Consider the following 22,661-nt stretch of genomic DNA (forward strand, 5'->3'; position numbering starts at 1 on the left):
CTGATTTAATCATTCACAGATTCTCGAGACAAGCACCGGACAGCCGGAGTCCGCCAAAAGCCACAACTTGCCAAGCACGTACCCTCCAGCCAACTGAGACCCAAAACCTCGCCAAACCAACAATCCACAGAACTCGACCAGTGATCTTAGCTCGCCACTTACGATCAAATGGATATAGGCTACTAGCTAGTGGAGGCAGTGGAATGCCATGCCGGCAGGATTAAACCCGCCACGGATCACCTAGGAGCAGATTTACACTCGAATCAAATTTAGTAATGATGAAGATAGTAATGAGATTTAAAAGAATCCTCCAGAAGAGTCGGTGTGGAAGGAAGTGGGATACTGAAGTACTGAGCAACGATGTCATGCGTTAGAAGTTCTCTAGGATGGTAGATACTACGATAGAAATTCGTAGCACGCAGTTATGTTGCAGAGGACTGGACGCCTCTAAAGGGGGCGATCACAAATCTTTACCGGACAGTCATATACTGTCCAATCACACTGATGTGTCCACCACCTATGTTGACCTCAGCGTGCAATACCTACTCACAAAAGACAGATGGCAACACTAGCAGTGGAGGTCATGTAAAGCGTTTCGGGGGGACACGAATAACAGTGCAGTTTGTAAGAGTATTGTCATATCGCTGGCTTAGTTGTGGAGTATCTATGCGGGCAGCCGCGTCTGTAGGAGTCGAGCGCGGGACGCCGTACTGTTATGTTCTGTAGTGTGTAGCTCTGCATGTGAGAGGCCTTTTTTTTTGTATTCAGGATGAAGTGTTGCTACAAGTGCTGTTACAGTAAAATGATGAAATATGGAAGTGATACAGAGGAAAATGTGTCAAGAAGTAATTTAAAAATGAGCAGTGCTGCTGTGAACGTATTTGTGTATCCTCTCGTTGTGTGTCGCACAGCATCCATCATCCGTGCATTGTTCGGCCTCTCAGAATGAACTGATGTGAATCAGTAGCAATTATTTACCATAAACGAGTGCAGTCAAGTGCCAGTGTGTTGTAGCGAGCGTGAGGACGTGCGTTCGATCATCGCGTTTCCACATTATCAACGATCAGCCACGCCGCGACGGTTACGCGCACACTCGTACAAGTGAGAGCTGAGAACTGAAAAATTAACTTAATGAACAGTATTATATCATTGCTAATGACAAGGAGGACGATTACCAGATATCTGTATGTGTGACGAGCGTAAGAAATTTCGTTCGATCATTCGGCTTCTGCATCATCAACAATCACCCGCGTCGTTTCGGCTACTTGTACGCTCGTCCGAATGATATTTTGGACAATTAATCATCAAGACTGTTAATTGGGATAACATTTACGATTTAGAGTGTAGACAGTTCTACCTGTGGTTTCCTTATCATCTCAGAATATAGATGTCCATACCAGACATAGGACAGTGTTGTGTTTAAACGTTGAGTGGCTCCCCTAAACCTGCTTGCATATTTTCGATAGATAATTTCAGGCAAGCCAACAGCCAGCTGTGGAGCAGAACAATACGACCGCCGCGGGATTACCAGGTACGTGGTGTGGACAGAGCGCACGGTCAAGAAAAGCAGAAACAGTAACAGTATAGGGTCCCCCACCCCCATTCGTACTCCCGGGCGTGTTACGAGTTGTTCTCATAATGCGGAAACATAACGATTTATCTGACGTCCTAAATGGCGAGATCATTTGCTCTTGGGCCAGGGATAGAAGATTTCCAAAATCGCTAACTTTCTAAACGGTTCACCTACGCCCACGATTCAAATATACTGCGCATGTCAAAATGGTGCTATTCAAAACCAGCACTGAGGTAACTGTAGTGCACCAGAGACCATAGATGACAGCGGTGGAAGACGGCTGCGGAGATGTATACAGGTGAATGGTGGTGCAGTCGTTGAGCAACTGACAGCACAGATGGGCCAAAGGGTTACCAGCAGTGTGTTGTCCTCAACGTTCATTCAGCGAGCATTGCTGGGCTTGAGCCTTCGCAGCAGGCGCCTGGTTCGTGCACCCATGCTCACTGCTGTTCATCAGCGACGAAGGCTGGAATCTGCACGCTAGTAATACAACTGGACGCTCAGTGACTGGCGAAAGACGTCCATTCTTATGCTCGATCGGACAGTTGGCCGCTGGTGTGAACGATCCTGCAAAACCTTCAGAAGGCTGCAGGAGGGAGCGATATAGTCAAGTGTGCATTTATCCTCGGAGGCCAAGTCCACCACTGCGTGCAGTTGACTGTCTCCTCGGCACCATGGCATCTACCAGCAGGACAATGGAATGAGTCACACAGCTGGCAGTGTAGGTGCGCGGTTAGAACAGCAAAATCTGTCGGGCTACCTAGATCGGGCTGGTACAGAGCGAGGTGGTTACCACACTGAACTAATATTCGGGAAGGCGACGGTTCGAATACGCGTCCTGTTAGCGATATTTAAGATTTTGTGCTTTCTCTAAATCGGCCCAGACAAATTCTGGAATGGTTCCTTTGAACAGGGAACAGTCGATTTCTTTTCCTATCCTTCCCTAATTCGAGATTGTGCTCCATCCTAAAGACCGCGCTGTTGTCCAGACGAAAATACCCACTCCTTTGTTCGGGCTGTTCACTGCTATATCGTGGGCCGGAGTGGCCGAGCGGTTCTACTATAGTCTGGAGCCGCGCGACCGCTACGGTTGCAGGTTCGAATCCTGCCTCGGGCATGGATGTGTGTGATGTCCTTAGGTCACTTAGGTTTAAGTAGTTCTAAGTTCTAGGGGACTGATGACCTCAGAAGTTAAGTCCCACAGTGCTCAGAGCCATTTTGAGATATCATACGCAGCTGGGCACTGCACTGGAATCGTCATGGCTCGACATCGATGTCAGTTCCTTCCAGAATCTCATTCTGTCTCTTCCTGCACGTCTGCACTGCAGATGGGGGTTAACCAGAATTTTGACACGTGATCATATCAATGTGACTGGAACGCGTAGGTAAAAGAATGGCAACTTTGGGGAAACCTTGAGTAACTGAAAAGCATCCTTCACTTGATCGACGAAAGAAGGAAGCACAAAAACGTTCAGGGAAAGGTTACAATACAGCAATAAAAGTCCTTTAGGAAATGAAAGAATAGGGATGCAGGAAAGCCAACGCGAAATGTCTGCAAGGCAAATCTGAATAAAGTGAATAAGAAATGGTCATTGGAAGGAATGATGCAGAATACAGAAAGTCAGAATATTCTTCGGTAAAAAAAAGTGCATCAACATGAAGGATAGAATTAGGATTGCAAGGTTAATCACAGAGGAAAGAGTGGATTGGTGGAAAGAGTACACTATAGGGCTTTCCGAGGTAAATGACTAGTGTGATGCGAGAGAAGAAAAAATAAGAGGCGATACGGAAGTATATGGGATCTAGTATTAGTTTGACAGAGGTTTGGAAGACTTCGGATCAAATCAGGACGAAGAAGTTGATTAAGTTCCTTATAAAATTCTAAAACCATTAGGAAAAATGGCAGCCATAACGGCTATTATAGTTGGTGTGTAGAATATGAGAATCGAGAGGTGAGACGAAAAAATATCATTCACACACTCCCCAAGATATCAATGGCTGGTTAGTGCGAGGACTATCGCACAACCATCTTAACATTTTATGCATTGGAAAATGTACAGAAGAATGCGAGTGAAACCTGAAAAGCTATTAGATGATTATAGCTTGTGACAGAGAGGCAGTGCTGACGTTGCGTTTCATAATGACAGTAAGACTAAGAAAATTAAAGACTCGTTCATAGAACCTGTCGATCTAGAAGGGGTATTCTACAATGTAAAATTGTACAAGATGTTCGAAATTGTGAGAAAAGTAACAGAATACAAGTAGTAAACAATGTTTTGGAGAAATATACATTAAGTAATAGTGTATAGTAAGAATGAAGATCAAGAACGAAGTACTCGGTTAAAAAGACAGGGATGTACCCTTCCGCCTCTACCGTTCAACCTATGTAACGAAGACTCCGTGACGGAAGTAAAATGAAGGTTGAAGTGGTTATATTAAGATTTAAAGTTAAACGATACCAACGTTAAGAGTCGCTGATAACATTGTTGTCCTCAGTCAAACTGGTGAGTATGAAGTAGACGAAGTTAAGAAATTGTAATACACTGGGAGCAAAAATACCAAGTGAAGGACTAAGCAATAAGGCCATAAAATCAGACTAGCATAGGAAAAGAGGGCATCTTGTGTAAAAGGACGCTACTGGTACTAATCAGATTTCTTATTTTTATGTGGATATACGTTTGAAGCGGAGCATTGTACGGTAATTAATCATGGACTGGGTGAAGTGCTTGAGATGTGGTGCTACAGAAGATTGTTGAAAATTAGGTGGGTGTGATAAGATAAGGAGTAAGAAAGGAACTAATGGAAAGCACTGACATGAAGAAGAAACTGGATGACAGGATATGGGTTAAGACGTTTGGGTATTTCCATGGGGAGCTCTAGCGGATACGCAACTTTCTTAGGTGGATGTATGGACCAAAGCAAAAAAAAATGCTTGGGTAACGTCGGCTCCAAAACGCATAGCTACGTTCATGTTCGACACCCTGTAACATAACTCTTCTACTGTGAGCTCGTTCATTTTCATGTTTATGTAGGAGGTGGCCCGACAGATGCAAAAAAGAATGTCCACTACAAATGGGCACTAAAATGCATACCTTAAGAGCTATAGACATTTGTTCAGTAACGGAGATGTGTTTCACAGTAGCGTATATGAATAAGTGCTCATAGCTTTAAGGTAAGCCTTTTAGAGACCACGTTTGTTATACATTTTACGTTGTTTTAATACATAATACCACTCTGAAAGTTGCCTACCCTGCATTAGCAACAACTGTACCAGTACACGTTTTCCATTGTGAGATATCAGAACGATTTTCTCCTACAACTTTCGACTCAGTCATTTTCGGACCCTTACCTCGAACTGAAACATTTCTCCATCATCCTCGAAAGTTTGTAACAGAACTACACTATATGTAGACACCGTCCGCAAAGTGTGTTGCAAATAGAATCAGTAGTAGAGAAATATGAAATTAAAATGGAATGCCGGACGATGAAGTTTTATTGCACCCCATTCTAAGCTAAAGTGTTTTTCACACATGTAAAGGCTTGTGACGTCGTCTTCTGAATTATGTATTGTACAAATAATTTTGCAAGTACATTCAGTGGCATGGTAATAACGGGAATTTGCTGGTTTTTTTTTTTTTTTTTTTTTTTTTTTTTTTTTTTTTAGGCTGGAGAGTGCAGCAACCAACTGTAGTGAAATGTGACTATGTCTCCTAGTGGAAGGTAAGGTGCAACAGCCGTTTTGTCTTGGATAGGGCGGCTTGTAAGTTAACGGTTGCCCTTCGCTTGCCCTTCGCTTTTTTTAGTTGTGTTTTTCTAACTTTTGGCAAATTTAAAAGCAGGATAAGCCCCTAATTACTAATTTTACTCCCTTAAATTGGATTCAGTCTCAAATTTCATGCGATTCTCTATACTTTAGTTGCGCAATACGTTTAAATACATCAGTTATTATGCTCCATAAAAGTTGTTAACCCGAAATGTGCTCCCGGAACGGGACGGGACGGAACACAATACGACAGATCCTGTTCCGCCCAATAATTGTTTGATGCAAATTCGTTTTTTTACCCTTGCATTTCCAGACAGTATGAACATACATTTGAAAGATTGACAGAAATTGGCTGTTAAATCGATCGACATGGCAGTTTGAGCTGTTTTATTTTCTGAAATGGGTGTTTTGAAAGCGTCTAAGGAATTTAACGTAACAAAAACAACCTTGTATATGTACGTCGTAAGGCTTCGAGTTATCCCAGCTATAGAGTTCAAAAAAAAGATTAGAAATTCAAAAAAAGGTTCACTGCAGAACAAAAAAGGCGAACTGGTATCAAGCCTAAGTCAATAGAGAACAGCCTTTTTACAATGAAACATCAGTCTGTCAGATAGCAGAAAATGACGGTTTACCACTCAGATTTGGCAAATAAACTTGTATAGCTGCACAGGACTGCGTAATAGGATTTATTAGTAGGCATTCTATGTTGTCTATTGGCAAACCAGAAAATAGATCCAGATTGAGATTTTCACTCTGCAGCGGAGTGTGCGCTGATACGAAAATTAAAACTGTCTGCCGCAACAAGACTCGAACTCGGGACCTTTGCCTTTCGCCGGCAAGTGCTCTACCATCTGACCTACCCAAGCACGACTCACCCTCTCCTCAGAGCTTTACTTCCGCCAGTACCTCGTCTCCTACCTTCCGAAGTCTCGGTTCAGCACACAGTTTTAAAATGCCAGGAAGTTTCATATCAACGCACACTCGACTGCAGAGTGAAAATCTGATTCGGGAAACATCCCCCAGGCTGTGGCTAAGCCATGTCTCCACAATATCCTTTCTTCCATGAGTGGTCGTTCTGCAAGGTTCGCAGGAGAGCTTCTGTGAAGTTTGGAAAGTAGGAGACGAGGTACTGGCGGAAGTAAAGCTGTGAGGAGAGGGTGTGAGTCGTGCTTGTGTAGCTCGTAGAGTCAGCCTTCAGCGGCGCAGCGGTTCGGACGGTGTTTACGTCCCTGCCGCACGTCTGCGCGAGAGGTGTTTACGTTTAGTGTGTAGCGGTGTGCCGCGGTATACATAGAACGAATCATGGCCTTGTCGTTCCGCAAATCGACACTGAAATTTAGTTTTGTTAAGGAATATGCTCGACCGAAGGCTTACGGAATCGAACTTTATTTATGGGACGAGGTGAAAATCGAACCTGACGTTCTAGTTTGAATACACTTATCTATAGTCAGCAGCGTGATCTATGTCAAGCTCATAAATGAAGCGGCATTGTAAGTAGGCTTTTTAGGTTTTTTTTTTATTGGTAACGCCAAGTAGCGCTCTGTACGAAAATCACTGGCTGTGCTGTGTGCAGTCTGTGGCTGGTTTGCATTGTTGTTTGCTATTGTAGTGTCGGGCAGCTGGATGTTAACAGCGTGTAGCGTTGCGCAGTTGGAGGTGAGCCGCCAGCAGTGATGGATGTGGGGAGAGAGATGGCGGAGTTTTGAGAGCGGATGATCTGGACGTGTGTCCATCAGAGACAGTAAATATTGTAAGTCTGGATGTCATTAACTGATATATATATATTATGACTTTTGAACACTATTAAGGTAAATACATCGTTTGTTCTCTAATAAAATCTTTCAGTTGCTAACTATGCCTATCAGTAGTTAGTGCCTTCAGTAGTTCGAATCTTTTATTTAGCTGGCAGTAGTGGCGCTCGCTGTATTGCAGTAGTTCGAGAAACGAAGATTTTTGTGAGGTAAGTGATTTTTGAAAGGTATAGGTTATTGTTAGTCAAGGCCATTCTTTTGTAGGGATTTTTGAAAGTCAGATTGCGTTGCGCTAAAAATATTGTGTGTCTGTTGAAGCACAGTCATTTATAATTTTTCTAAGGGGACGTTTCAGCATGTGACGAACTACTACTCCGACTCCGACAAGGACTTCGTTTCTGTCATTCGGACGGGAATGTTGGAGCGGTAACAGTTGAACACGCCGGCATGGGCCTCCGAACGATCCGCGTCTTTGAGCTTCCATTCGAAGTGCCAGAAGAATTGGTGACAGATGCCCTGCGTCCTTACGGAACGGTCCTATCCCACGTGGTGAAAAGTGGGCGAGTTTCAAGACGTATCCTGTCCTCAATGTCCTCAATGGGAACTGTTAGCTCAACCACCTACACCAGAACGCCAGACGGCCGTCCACCGAGTTAAGGCGGAGCTGGTACAAATTGCGACGCTGAGGATGGCAGGTACGATGATACGCGCGAGGTCGCAGGATTTCCTGCCCAACGACTTTCCCTCGATGCGTTACGTGATAAAGGAAAGACGAAGATGACGAAGGAATTTAATACATGAGATCGATCTCGGCGATGGCCGTCGTTTTACAACACAAAGGGGCATAGCACAGGCGTTCACGGATCATTTTAGCAGATTCTATGCGAGCAACGGGGAGGGTCAGAGGGAGCTGGGGAACGTCCTGGAAGAGATCCCAGACGCGACGAGTGTGAACGGGGAGGCGGACGGGTTATCTGAAATTAAATGTGAAGAGCTGGAGGAAGCGATTACACGAGGTGCCTGCAACAAGTCCCCAGGTCCAGACAGATTCCCGGTGGAATTTTACCGTGCCTTTGCGACCATTATGACACCGATGTGGCTATGCATGTTTAATGAGTTTCTGCGACAAGAAGTACCGGTTCACATTCAATTCACGGAAGGGCTCATGATACCGATACCAAAGCCCCGTGGTGGAAAAGGCCTTGTGACTATCGCCCCATGACCCTCCTTAGTAGTGACTACAAGATCTTCATGCGCATACTGGGCAGTCGTATCAAAAAGTCACTGGAGAATCAAATATATGCCGATCTGACTTGTCTTGGCGGCGTTAGTAATGTCCACACAGCCTAGGCAGACTACCGTGACGTCGTCGCCCTCGAAGCTGCATGCCGCCTCTGGGGGTCGATGGTTGCTGTAGATTTCGATCATGCTTTTGATCGCGTGGGTCATGTGTACCTCTCGGCGATGATGAACGGGATGGGTGTCTCACCATTATTGACCACTGCTGTGATGCGGCTGTTGCACGGCGCCAGATCAGCGATGGTGGTCAACGGAGGGAGAACTGAGTACTTTCATATCTTACGATCAGTCAGACAGGGTTGCCCCTTGTCGATCCTCCTATATGCGATCGTCTTAGAACTGTGCCTCGCAGGCCTTCGCCGCCGTCTTACCGGGATATCCCTAAGGCATTTATCATTCAAATGCAGAGCATACGCGGATGACATTGTGTTCGTCGTACGGAATGAGGGGAGACTCAAACATCACTGGATTGGCTACAGACGTGTGGGATGGCAGCTGGAAGTGAGGTCAACTACCGAAAATCACAATTCATGCACGTGGGGCGTGGACAAGAACCAGGAACGGAAGGACCCTTACCTGCGGTGCAAACCCTCCGCTGTTTGGGTATCACCTTTCATAAGGAGACACCGGGAATGGCTCCGGACAACTACCGTAGGCTGTTACTCAGAGTCCGCACGGCAGTACGGCTAAACGCCCTACGGTCGATGGATATGCTGCAGCGAGTGTTACTCGTCAACCTTTATCTCGCGCCCATGATGTGCCACCTGACACACCTTCTCCCCTTGACGCGCACGATGGCTATGAGGATTCAGGCGGCTTTTTGGGTACTATGTATGCCTGGGACAGCTCTTTAAGGTACAGTACAATACGCTTAACCTCCCAGCGCGAGAGGGGGGCGCTGGTTCAGTGAACGTGCACCAGAAGGCGCGTGCCATGTATATTAATACTATGCTCAAACGGTGGCGCAACAGGAATCACCCGCTTACGGGGACGATCATCGAAGAACTAGTACCAACATCGCATCTTCCTCCAGTCAGTGTCGGCCATATATCGCCCCCGTTAAAGTATGTGTGCACGTTCATCGTGGAACACAGTTACGTTAGAGAGCGTTTACCTACGACCCGACAATCGACATCGAAGGTCGTGTATCATCTGCTTCTTCGACAGATCGCCCGGAATACGGTGGAACGGAAACATCCAGCTGTTAATTGGCACGGTCCACCACCCCCACCTACCTGCAACAGTCAGATCAACATGGTACATTGTCGTGAACCGAAAATACCCTACGAATGATAAAAAGTACGCAATACATTAGGCGGATTCGCCCTTGTGTCAGCAATGCGGCGTGCTGGATACGGACGACCATCGGCTGGTCTGCGGCGAGGCATTGGCTGTCTGGACTCTCGCAAGAAAGATAATAGCGTTCATGCAGCGCACTATCTATACAGCAGCCTCTTCTGACGCAGCATTTTTTCCAGAGGAAACGTATTTTCCGCATCATAAGACGAACGCAGTGGCGAGGATCACAGGTATGACGGTCCATTACATCTATAGAGACACACATCTGAATTTAATGAGCGTCCTGAAATACTGACAATACTTGCAAGATGGACACACACAACTGTTACGGCTACAAAAGTATAAGGATTGGTATGTCAATTTTCTATTAACGGTTTTTGCGGACCCGCCATATACTTGGGGTGTGCTGGGTGCGCAAAGATGAGCGGCGGTGATGTCGTTGTGAAACCGACCAAGTAAAGTGATCGGTTATGGGCACTATGCGAGCATGCGACCTAGGAAAAACTAACGCTTGCACAGTTAACAAATGGATGTACTTCACATTTTGTTTTCATATCTATAAATACTTTTCTTTAGGGTGCCGTAGGTGGCCCCACTTTGATTTTGTTGTTACTTCATGCTGCTTGGTAGGACGGCAGCGAGGTTCTCTCCAGGACAGTTATGATGTGTAAGGAATTACTATGTTTATTTTGTGAATAATAAAGGTTTCTGTTAAAAAAAGGTGTCTGGGACGAGGAAAATAATAAAAAAATTTTTTAAAAAAAGACGGTACAGCACTTGCCCGCGAAAAGCAAAGGTCTCGAGTTCGAGTATCGGTCTGGCACACAGTTTTAATCTGCCATGAAGTTTCAGAAAACAAATCTGTTGCATGACCGGTGGGTTTCAATAAAGTAACGGTTTCAGTAACTGGCCATCAAGCATTGAAAGAAGTGTATATTTTTCAAAATGACATTTCAGTATTTGCTTATTATTTACGATTTTTAAAGATTGCATATTACTTAGTCTAAATTCTTCATTAAACAACCTTATATTAATTTTAAGCTGAAATTCCTAATAATTTCAACGTTTATGCAATAATTTAAAAAAAATTGTCTTATCCCATTCTGCCCCACGATGTGGAGAGAACTGGAAATATGCAAGCTTTTATTTGGAAAAATGTAAAAAAATGCATAATATACAATTAAGGCATTTTCAAGTAAGATAGCTTGTATTAAGCAACATGGTGATTTTTGTATCTTCAAGAACTTTTTTCTTGTGGTCCTACATTTTTCAAAACTTGTTGAACATTAAGTTTACCGTCCAGCCCTGAGTTTCTCTATACGTGGATACTGCCTGAAAAATACGGTGCAAATGAAGTCAACAGGAAACAATGATAAATTAAAACATCATGCCTGAAGCTGAAGTTTGACTGAAAAAGAGCAAAAGTGTAGTTATCGACCTTTTTTTCCTTTCGTCATCTTCTGGAGCGCGTTACTGAGAAAAAGTTTCGTAAAGGTTTGAAATTACGTGTTAAGTCCATTGGAAGTCGCTACATGATGAACGTAGTTCGGGTATTTGCCATTAGTTACGCTGGATCAAGACAAACACAGTTTCTAATTGTAAAACGTGTCTTATTGTGTTAAACTTTTAACATAAAATTATAAATCTCAATGGGTAGGTGTTGGCAGCATTTTAAACTTTTTAATGTGATCAATAATTATGTGATATACTGTAATTCAAACTTTTATTGCCCGGGGAGCCGTTAGATAGGAACCATCAACCAGTATGGTGTTTTGGGATGGCGTTTTAGTAGACATGACAGATAGATAATTCATACTTGCACCATATGATTTTTATTTGTAACACAATAACCATCAGACTTAAGTTAAATGAACTTCGTTGACTTCTATCAGCATCTCAGAACTTTTGTTCGTACAATGAATGGGATGGGATTCTTACTATGTAGTAGTGCCTGATGTAGGCATAAAAACACTTGAAAACTTAAAGCATGGTTTATCACTTACGGAAGACTAGCAGCGGTGATATCAATAAATTTGTTGTACTATATTGATGTGATTTTGCTATGTCTCTGCGCATATCTTTGTGGAGCAGGGACGGCGAACGAAAGCTTTTTCTGGCATGTCGGGAATTCGCGGCATGCCTTTCATTGCGGAAGGTTGTCGGGAGAAAATAGCAGTGCCTGGCACGAGACCAAGGGCAGCGACGAGAGGGCAGTCTTTGTGTGTCTGCCGCGAAAGGACCTCAGGAATCCGCGCCAGGCGGAAGCGAGAGCGCAGGTATAGGCGCCGCAGCTGCAGCAGGATCAGGACACTGCGGTTGCGAGAAACGGAAACATATGCATCTACATCCATACTCCGCAGACCATAGTAAACTGCAAGACAGGAGATACTTACCATTGTGCGGCGTTTGAGGGTCTCTACCCGTCGTTCAGAGAGCGAAAAATGATTAAAACGTCTCTGAGGGTACTGTAATTCGTCCAGTCTTCGCGGTCGTTACGGCAGAACTACCACGTGGTCATAATTAAGATACATCTGCTCACGGAGGTCCAATGCGGAGTGTAATTATCGTATTGCAGCGAAACTTGGTGGATATGCTAATGTATTAATGCTGAACTGATTTACAGTCGAAAAGAATTAGTTTCAATTTTGACCACCAGGTGGAAATCTGACGCTGTGCAGCATCTTGTGGACGTCTCCAGTGGCTGTATTGAACAAATTGATTGTGTAAGCCACAGTTAATAATAAAATCAACAGTGTGCCTTTCTCACTTGTTTGATCTCTTTCTCCATGTTCCACTGCCAATCCATTACTTGTGGAAACATATCTATTAGTTTCCCTTACACTCACAGCGCCAAATTTTCACCTGGCAGCCAAAATGGGAACTAATTTTTTTCCAGCGTAAATCAAAATTGGTTCAAATGGCTCTGAGCACTATGGGACTCAACTGCTGAGGTCATTAGTCCCCTAGAACTTAGAACTAGTTAAACCTAACTAACCTAAGGACATCACAACATCCATGCCCGAGGCAGGATTCGAACCTGCGACCGTAGCGGTCTTGCGGTTCCAGACTGCAGCGCCTTTAACCGCACGGCCACTTCGGCCGGCCCAGCGTAAATCGATTACGCTTTAACGCATTAGAATGTTTACCAACTTCCGCTGCCATGAGATAACTACAGGACAGGCATGACCTCTGTGAGTGCCTGGTCTTTAATTATAACTAACCAATACAGTTTTAATACTAGTTTTTCAAACTTTGTAAGCAGGTTTTCGTTTGATAATTTACGTCTATTTGCAGTTCAGGATTTTGGGATTTAAGTGATACTCTCCTGTGCGTCTTATAAAGTTGTGATTATTCATGCTGAACTTCTTTGCATAAGGTCAGTACACTACACACAAGGAGATGTCACCAGGGGTGAAATCGACTTTTTGGGCCATCTACACGATGTTCTTCCCCCATGAACCATGGACTTTGCCGTTGGTGGGGAGGCTTGCGTGCCTCAGCGATACAGATGGCCGTACCGTAGGTGCAACCACAACGGAGGGGTATCTGTTGAGAGGCCAGACAAACATGTGGTTCCTGAAGAGGGGCAGCAGCCTTTTCAGTAGTTGCAGGGGCAACAGTCTGGATGATTGACTGATCTGGCCTTGTAACATTAACCAAAACGGCCTTGCTGTGCTGGTACTGCGAACGGCTGAAAGCAAGGGGAAACTACAGCCGTAATTTTTCCCGAGGACATGCAGCTTTACTGCATGATTAAATGATGATGGCGTCCTCTTGGGTAAAATATTCCGGAGGTAAAATAGTCCCCCATTCGGATCTCCGGGCGAGGACTACTCAAGAGGACGTCGTTATCAGGAGAAAGAAAACTGGCATTCTACGGATCGGAGCGTGGAATGTCAGATCCCTTAATCGGGCAGGTAGGTTAGAAAATTTAAAAAGGGAAATGGACAGGTTAAAGTTAGATATAGTGGGAATTAGTGAAGTTCGGTGGCAGGAGGAACAACACTTTCGGTCAGGTGATTACAGGGTTATAAATACAAAATCAAATAGGGGTAATGCAGGAGTAGGTTTAATAATGAATAAAAAAATAGGAGTGCAGGTTAGCTACTACAAACAGCATAGTGAATGCATTATTGTGGCCAAGATAGACACAAAGCCCATGCCTACTACAGTAGTACAAGTTTATATGCCAACTAGTTCTGCAGATGATGAAGAAATTGATGAAATGTATGACGAGATAAAAGAAATTATTCAGGTAGTGAAGGGAGACGAAAATTTAATAGTCATGGGTGACTAGAATTCGTCAGTAGGAAAAGGGAGAGAAGGAAACATAGTAGGTGAATATGGATTGGGGGGAAGAAATAAAAGAGGATGCCGCCTTGTAGAATTTTGCACAGAGCATAACTTAATCATAGCTAACACTTGGTTCAAGAATCATAAAAGAAGGTTGTATACCTGGAAGAATCCTGGAGATACTAAAAGGTATCAGATAGATTATATAATGGTAAGACAGAGATTTAGGAACAAGGTTTTAAATTGTAAGACATTTCCAGGGGCAGATGTGGATTCTGACCACAATCTATTGGTTATGAACTGCAGATTGAAACTGAAGAAACTGCAAAAATGTGGGAATTTAAGAAGATGGGACCTGGATAAACTGACTAAACCAGAGGTTGTACAGAGTTTCAGGGAGAGCATAAGGGAACAATTGACAGAAATGGGGGAAAGAAATACAGTAGAAGAAGAATGGGTAGGTCTGAGGGATGAAGTAGTGAAGGCAGCAGAGGATCAAGTAAGTAAAAAGACGAGGGCTAATAGAAATCCTTGGGTAACAGAAGAAATATTGAATTTAATTGATGAAAGGAGAAAATATAAAAATTCAGTAAATGAAGAAGGCGAAAAGGAATACAAACGTCTCAAAAATGAGATCGACAGGAAGTGCAAAATGGCTAAGCAGGGATGGCTAGAGGAGAAATGTAAGGATGTAGAGGCTTGTCTCTACAGGAAAATTAAAGAGACCTTTGGAGAGAAGAGAACCACTTGTATGAATATCAAGAGCTCAGATGGCAACCCAGTTCTAAGCAAAGAAGGGAAGGCAGAAAGGTGTAAGGAGTATATAGAGGGTTTATACAAGGGCGATGTACTTGAGGACAATATTATGGAAATGGAAGATGATGTAGATGAAGATGAAATGGGAGATAAGATACTGCGTGAAGAGTTTGACAGAGCACTGAAAGACCTGAGTCGAAACAAGGCCCCGGGAGTAGACAACATTCCATTAGAACTACTGATGGCCTTGGGAGAGCCAGTCATGACAAAACTCTACCATCTGGTGAGCAAGATGTATGAGACAGGCGAAATACCCACAGACTTCAAGAAGAATATAATAATTCCAATCCCAAAGAAAGCAGGTGTTGACAGATGTGAAAATTACCGAACTATCAGTTTAATAAGTCACAGCTGCAAAATACTAACGCGAATTCTTTACAGACGAATGGAAAAACTAGTAGAAGCGGACCTCGGGGCGGATCAGTTTGGATTCCGTAGAAATGTTGGAACACGTGAGGCAATACTAACCTTACGACTTATCTTAGAAGAAAGATTAAGGAAAGGCAAACCTACGTTCCTAGCATTTGTAGACTTAGAGAAAGCTTTTGACAACGTTATCTGGAATATCTTTCAAATTCTGAAGGTGGCAGGGGTAAAATACAAGGAGCGAAAGGCTATTTACAATTTGTACAGAAACCAGATGGCAGTTATAAGAGTTGAGGGACATGAAAGGGAAGCAGTGGTTGGGAAGGGAGTGAGACAGGCTTGTAGCCTCTCCCCGATGTTATTCAAACTGTATATTGAGCAAGCAGTAAAAGAAACAAAAGAAAAATTCGGAGTAGGTATTAAAATTCATGGAGAAGAAGTAAAAACTTTGAGGTTCGCCGATGACATTGTAATTCTGTCAGAGACAGCAAAGGAATTGGAAGAGCAGTTGAACGGAATGGACGGTGACTTGAAAGGAGGATATAAGATGAACATCAACAAAAGCAAAACGAGGATAATGGAATGTAGTCAATCGGGTGATCCTGAGGGCATTAGATTAGGAAATGAGACAGTTAAAGTAGTAAAGGAGTTTTGCTATTTAGGGAGTAAAATAACTGATGATGGTCGAAGTAGAGAGGATATAAAATGTAGACTGGCAATGGCAAGGAAATCGTTTCTGAAGAAGAGAAATTTGTTAACATCGAGTATAGATATAAGTGTCAGGAAGTCGTTTCTGAAAGTATTTGTATGGTGTGTAGCCATGTATGGAAGTGAAACATGGACGATAAATAGTTTGGACAAGAAGAGAATAGAAGCTTTCGAAATGTGGTGCTACAGAAGAATGCTGAAGATAAGGTGGGTAGATCATGTAACTAATGAGGAGGTATTGAATAGGATTGGGGAGAAAAGAAGTTTGTGGCACAACTTGACTAGAAGAAGGGATCGGTTGGTAGGACATGTTTTGAGGCATCAAGGGATCACAAATTTAGCATTGGAGGGTAGCGTGTAGGGTAAAAATCGTAGAGTGAGACCAAGAGATCAATACACTAAGCAGATTCAGAAGGATGTAGGTTGCAGTAGGTACTGGGAGATGAAGAAGCTTGCACAGGATAGAGTAGCATGGAGAGCTGCATCAAACCAGTCTGAGGACTGAAGACCACAACAACAACAACACGATGTTGTAGGTTAATGCCTGAGGTACAGAACCTTGAATTCATGCATCAAAATGGACCCTCGTTAGCGAATAATCAAAGTAAAATAATTTCACGTGAGCTCTGTAACCATAAATATAATACAGCTTTCAGAGCAGAAAGTTCGTAGGTTACAATCCTGTCAGGTTCTCTGAAATTTTTATTTTTACATCTTCTTGAAAGTGACTTTCAACACTCTTTTTTAATTAATTGTATTAAATGTAATTTTTTGTTTTATAATAATTTTCTCCATCATTTTCCTCATCATATTGACTTTTTCGTTCCCTTTCCTTGTTACTTCCTGTGACCCTTTGTCCTTTTGGAATCTCTGTGCCTGTGACCCTAATCATGATATTTAAATGTATGAAAATGCCAAACTTTTACTTGAAAAAGAAAAGATGATATAATCTGTTTTTTATTGGTTGTGCAAAGGTGTCAAATTTTTTTTTCCTTACATGATGTACTTTTTTATGATGTCCATCATACAAATATTTAAAACATAAATTGTAGTTGTACTACGGACAAAATAACCCAGATGAAGATCTGAACGAAAGAAGAGATTATATCATCATCATCATTTAAGACTGATTATACCTTTCAGTGTTCAGTCTGGAGCATAGTCTCCCTTATAAAATTCCTCCATGATCCCATATTCAGTGCTAACATTGGTGCCTCTTCTGATGTTAAGCCTATTACTTCAAAATCATTGTTAACCGAATCCAGGTACCTTCTCCTTGGTCTTCCCCGACTCCTCCTACCCTCCACTGATGAACCCATGAGTCTCTTGGGTAACCTTGCTTCTCCCATGCGTGTAACATGACCCCACCATCTAAGCCTGTTCGCCCTGACTGCTACATGTATAGAGTTCATTCCCAGTTTTTCTTTGATTTCCTAATTGTGGACACCCTCCTGCCATTGTTCCCATCTACTAGTACCTGCAATCATCCTAGCTAATTTCATATCCGTAACCTCAACCTTATTGATAAGGTAACCTGAATCCACCCAGCTTTCGCTCCCATACAACAAAGTTGGTCGAAAGATTGAACGGTGCACAGATAACTTAGCCTTGGTACTGACTTCCTTCTTGCAGAATAAAGTAGATCGTAGCTGAGCGCTCACTGCATTAGCTTTGCTACACCTCGCTTCCAGTTCTTTCGTTATGTTGCCATCCTGTGAGAATATGATCCTAAGTACTTGAAACCGTCCACCTGTTCTAACTTTGTTCCTCCTATTTGGCACTCAATCCGTTTATATCTCTTTCCCACTGACATTACTTTCGTTTTGGAGATGCTATTCTTCATACCATAGTCCTTACATTTCTGATCTAGCTCTGAAATATTACTTTCCAAACTTTCAATCGAATCTGCCATCACAACTAAGTCATCCACATATGCGAGACTGCTTATTTTGTGTTCACATATCTTAATTTCACCCAGACAGTCTATTATTTTCAACATATGATCCATAAATAATATGAACAACAGTGGAGACAGGTTGCAACCTTGTCTTACTCCTGAAACTACTCTGAACCATGAACTCAATTTACCGTCAACTCTGACTGTTGCCTGACTATCTATGTAAAGACCTTTAATTGCTTGCAAATGTTTGCCTCCTATTCCATAATCTCGTAGAACAGAAAATGACTTATACGCGTTTTCTAGATCTATAAAGCATAGATACAAATCCCTGTTTCACTCGTAACACTTCTCCATTATTTGCTGTAAGCTAAAGATCTGGTCCTGACAACCTCTAAGAGGCCTAAACCCACACTTATTTTCATCAAATTTGTCCTCAACTAATACTCGCACTTTCCTTTCAACAATACCTGAGAAGATTTTACTCACAACGTTGATCAAAGAGATACCTCTGTAATTGTTACAATCTTTTCTGTTTCCATGTTTAAAGATTGGGTGATTACTGCTTTCGTCCAGTTTGATGGAACCTGTCCCGACTCCCACGCCATTTCAGTTATCCTGTGTAGCCATTTAAGTCCTGACATTCCACTGTATTTGATGAGTTCCGAAATAATTTCATCCACCCCAGCCGCTCAGCCGCTTTATTGCACTGCAATCTATTGACCATTTTCTCCACTTCCTCTAATGTGATCCTAATTCCATCATCATTCCTATCCAATTGTACATCGAAATCTGAAACATTACTGATCGTATATTCACCTACATTGAGTAACTCTTCAAAATATTCCCTCCATCTACCCAAGGCATCCACAGGTTTCACCAGCAGTTTTCCTGACCTGTCCAACATACTTGTCATTTCCTTCTTACCTCCATTTCGAAGACTGCTAATTACACTCCAGAATGGTTTTCCAGCAGCTTGACCCAAAGTCTCCAACCTGTTTCCAAAGTCTTCCCAAGATTTCTTCTTGGATGTTGCAATTATCTGTTTGGCTTTGTTTCTTTCTTCAACATAAATTTCTCTGTCTACCTGAGTTCTAGTATGTAGCCAATTTTGATACGCCTTCTTTTTCCTTTTACAGGCTGCCTTGACTGTGTCATTCCACCAAGCTGTTTGCTTCACCCTACCTTTACACACTACTGTTCCAAGACATTCTTTAGCCACTTCTAGTACTGTGTCCCTGTACCTTGTCCATTCCTTTTCCAATGACCGTAATTGACTATATTCAACTAACTGGTACCTTTCTGAGATCACTGTTATGTACTTGTGCCTGATTTCCTTATCCTGGAGTTTCTCCACTCTTATCCTCCTACATATGGACCTGACCTTGTGTACTTTCGGCCTCACAATACCAATTTCACTGCAGATTAAATAGTGATCAGTGTCATCAAAGAATCCCCTGAATACACGTGTATCCCTCACAGCCTTCCTGAATTACTGATCTGTTATTATATAGTCAATGACACATCTGGTTCCCTGCCTTCCCAAGTATACCGGTGAATGTTCTTATGTTTCAAAAAGGAGTTTGTGATTACTAAGCTCATACTGGCACAGAAATCCAAGAGTTGTTTCCCGTCCCTGTTGGCCTCCATATCCTCTCCAAATTTACCCATAACCTTTTCGTACCCTTCTGTTCGATTTCCAATCCTGACGTTAAAATCACCCATGATCAGAACACTGTCCTTGTCCTTTACTCTAACAACTACATCACTGAGTGCCTCATAAAACTATCCATCTTATCTTGATCCGTCCCTTCACAATGTGAATATAGTGACGCAATCCTAATTTTCTTGCTAGACACTGTCAAATCTATCCACATCAGTCGTTCGTTTACATACCTTATTGCGACTACGCTGGGTTCCATTTATTTCCTGATGTAAAGCCTTACACCCCATTGTGCTATTCCTGCTTTGACTCCTGACAGGTAGACCTTGTATTCTCCCACTTCCTCTTCTTCCTCACCCCTTACCCGAATGTTACTAACAACTAAAACGTCCAACCCCGTCTTACTTGCAGCCTCTGCCAGCTCTACCCTCTTCCCAGAGTAGCCCCCATTGATATTAATAGCTCCCCATCTCATTACCATTCGTTTGCCGAGTCGTATCTGGCTCATGGTGTGGGTTCCTGTTGTCATGTCCTAGTTCATGAACCACAGGCAACGTATGAGTGGCCAAGTAAGTGGTCCTGACAGTCGGGATACCAGTTACTTTGGAATAAGGGTGGGCATCTCGGACATATTCTGAGTCGTGGTCATCTTTGTGCTCCGACGGCAAAGACTACCAAATCCACTGGTTAGTCCCTCAACCGTTAGGGGTAAAACTCAATGGGACCCAGGGGAAGTAAGGCTAGCAACCTGCTTCCCTGGTACTTTAAATATGATGCTGGCAACAATCAGAGCAAAATGCCTCGGAGACATTATAAATAAAGTAAAATTCAGTGAAATTTAGGAATAGAAATAATGAATACAGTAACATGGTCGAAAATATAAAATGATGATCTAAATAAATAAAGAAAGTAAAAACGCATAAACTAAGATACCATATGATGAAAGAATGAAAGGAAATTAAATAGGAGCAACGGAAAAAGTTGACACAATCTTCAAAACGCTGCGATGAATGATTAAAAATAAAAATTACATTAAAACAAATTAATTAGATAAAATTAGTAATCAAAGTCTGTTTCAAAAAGATTTAAAATAAAAATTTCGAATCATTCAGCAGGATTGGAATCCACTATGTTTAGCGTATCTGGAATGTATCTTTAACCATCATGCTAATGCGCCACTCTGCATATCTGTTTTATTTCTTAGCCGCTAGCGTATCACGTGAAATTCTCTACGGTTGACTATATGCAAATGAATACCTCCTTTGATGAATGTCTTCAGCATGTGACACCCCGCACACTAACCTACACCACTGTGTAGATGGTCTCTAGAATTCTATCACACTACTGGGAACCTCTCCTTGTTAGACCCACTTGGTACCCAGTCCATGATGTGCCGCACGAGTTATTTGTAAGCAACCTCTTTTTGAAGAGCAAATGCATTTTTCTCATTTTACAACAGTAGTCCGCCACTTTAATTTATCCATATTCTATCACTGCACTCAGTACACATACCAGAATAACTGTAACAACATCTTCAGTCACAGTTCCTTCGTGTTTTATTAACTCAGACATTCATTTTGGACCCTCTGCGTCCATCTAGGTGAAAAACGTCTTTATACATTATTTTCTACTGACCTTAAGTGTTGTGATGTGAAATGCATGTTCCTCTTATGACAATTTTAAGTGCTAGGTTTTGCCCTTCCCGAATTAAAGTTCGAAAAATCTGATGAGAAACAGAAAAAAAGAAGTGAAAAATTTACTGAAAAATTCTCGAAATAACATCCAGAATGAGATTTTCACTCTGCAGCGGAGTGTGCGTTGATATGAAACATCCTGGCAGATTAAAACTGTGTGCCCGACCGAGACTCGAACTCGGGACCTTTGCCTTTCGCGGGCATGTGCTCTACAAACTGAGCTACCGAAGCACGACTCACGCCCGGTACTCACAGCTTTACTTCTGCCAGTACCTCGTCTCCTACCTTCCAAACTTTACAGAAGCTCTCCTGCGAACCTTGCAGAACTGGCACTCCTGAAAGAAAGGATATTGCGGAGACATGGCTTAGCCACAGTTTGGGGGATGTTTCCAGAATGAGATTTTCACTCTGCAGCGGAGTGTGCGCTGATATGAAACTTCCTGGCAGATTGAAACTGTGTGCCCGATCGAGACTCGAACTCGGGACCTTTGACTTTCGCGGGCAAGCTCAGTTGGTAGAGCACTTACCCGCTAAAGGCAAAGATCCCGAGTTCGAGTCTCGGTCGGGCACACAGTTTTAATCTGCCAGGAAGTTTCATATCAGCGCACACTCCGCTGCAGAGTGAAAATCTCATTCTGGAAACATCCCCCAGGCTGTGGCTAAACCATGTCTCTGCAATATCATTTCTTTCAGGAGTGCCAGATCTGCAAGGTTCGCAGGAGAGCTTCTGTAAAGTTTGGAAGGTAGGAGACGAGGTACTGGCAAAAGTAAAGCTGTGAGTACCGGGCGTGAGTCGTGCTTCGATAGCTCAGTTGGTAGAGCACTTGCGCGCGAAAGGCAAAGGTCCCGAGTTCGAGTCTCGGTCGGGCACACAGTTTTAATCTGCCAGGAAGTTTCATATCAGCGCACACTCCGCTGCAGAGTGAAAATCTCATTCTGGAAACATCCCCCAGGCTGTGGCTAAGCCATGTCTCCGCAATATCCTTTCTTTCAGGAGTGCCAGTTCTGCAAGGTTCGCAGGAGAGCTTCTGTAAAGTTTGGAAGGTAGGAGACGAGGAGACGAGGTACTGGCAGAAGTAAAGCTGTGAGTACCGGCCGTGAGTCGTGTTTCGGTAGCTCAGTTGGTAGAGCACTTGCCCGCGAAAGGCAAAGGTTCCGAGTTCGAGTCTCGGTCGGAAACACAGTTTTAATCTGCCAGGAAGTTTCAAGAAATAACATTTTAAACTTTATAATGGCTTAATCGTACTTGATTTTTCGGTAACCTTTTCACTACTTCTCATTAAATTTCCTGTCATTTTACACGTGAAATACCAAACCTAGCAGCTAATCTTCTCTTCACACGAACACACGTTTCCCACCATCTCAGTCAAGAGCAGAAGTAAAAGTAAAAGAAAATTTATTAAGACGATTTGCACCTGTCAGAGGATACACAGGGTCCGAAATCCATCATGTGATTCCATAAAACACGAAAAAATGGAGACTGAACGTGTTGTTGTTCATACTTCATGTGAAGTCTGCCACCTACTGCACATACGATTG

General features: G+C 42.9%; 1 non-coding gene across 1 annotated transcript; it reads left to right on the plus strand.

Annotated features, from left to right (window-relative positions):
• Nucleotides 1-22,228: 22,228 nt before the first annotated feature.
• Trnas-cga (transfer RNA serine (anticodon CGA)) lies at nucleotides 22,229-22,303 on the plus strand. Its single transcript has one exon. It is a non-coding gene; the product is annotated as a tRNA-Ser (tRNA).
• The last annotated feature ends 358 nt before the right edge of the window (nucleotides 22,304-22,661 follow it).

This window comes from Schistocerca nitens, chromosome 7 (assembly GCF_023898315.1).
Source record: "Schistocerca nitens isolate TAMUIC-IGC-003100 chromosome 7, iqSchNite1.1, whole genome shotgun sequence".
In the NCBI taxonomy this organism is placed as follows: Eukaryota; Metazoa; Arthropoda; class Insecta; order Orthoptera; family Acrididae; genus Schistocerca; species Schistocerca nitens.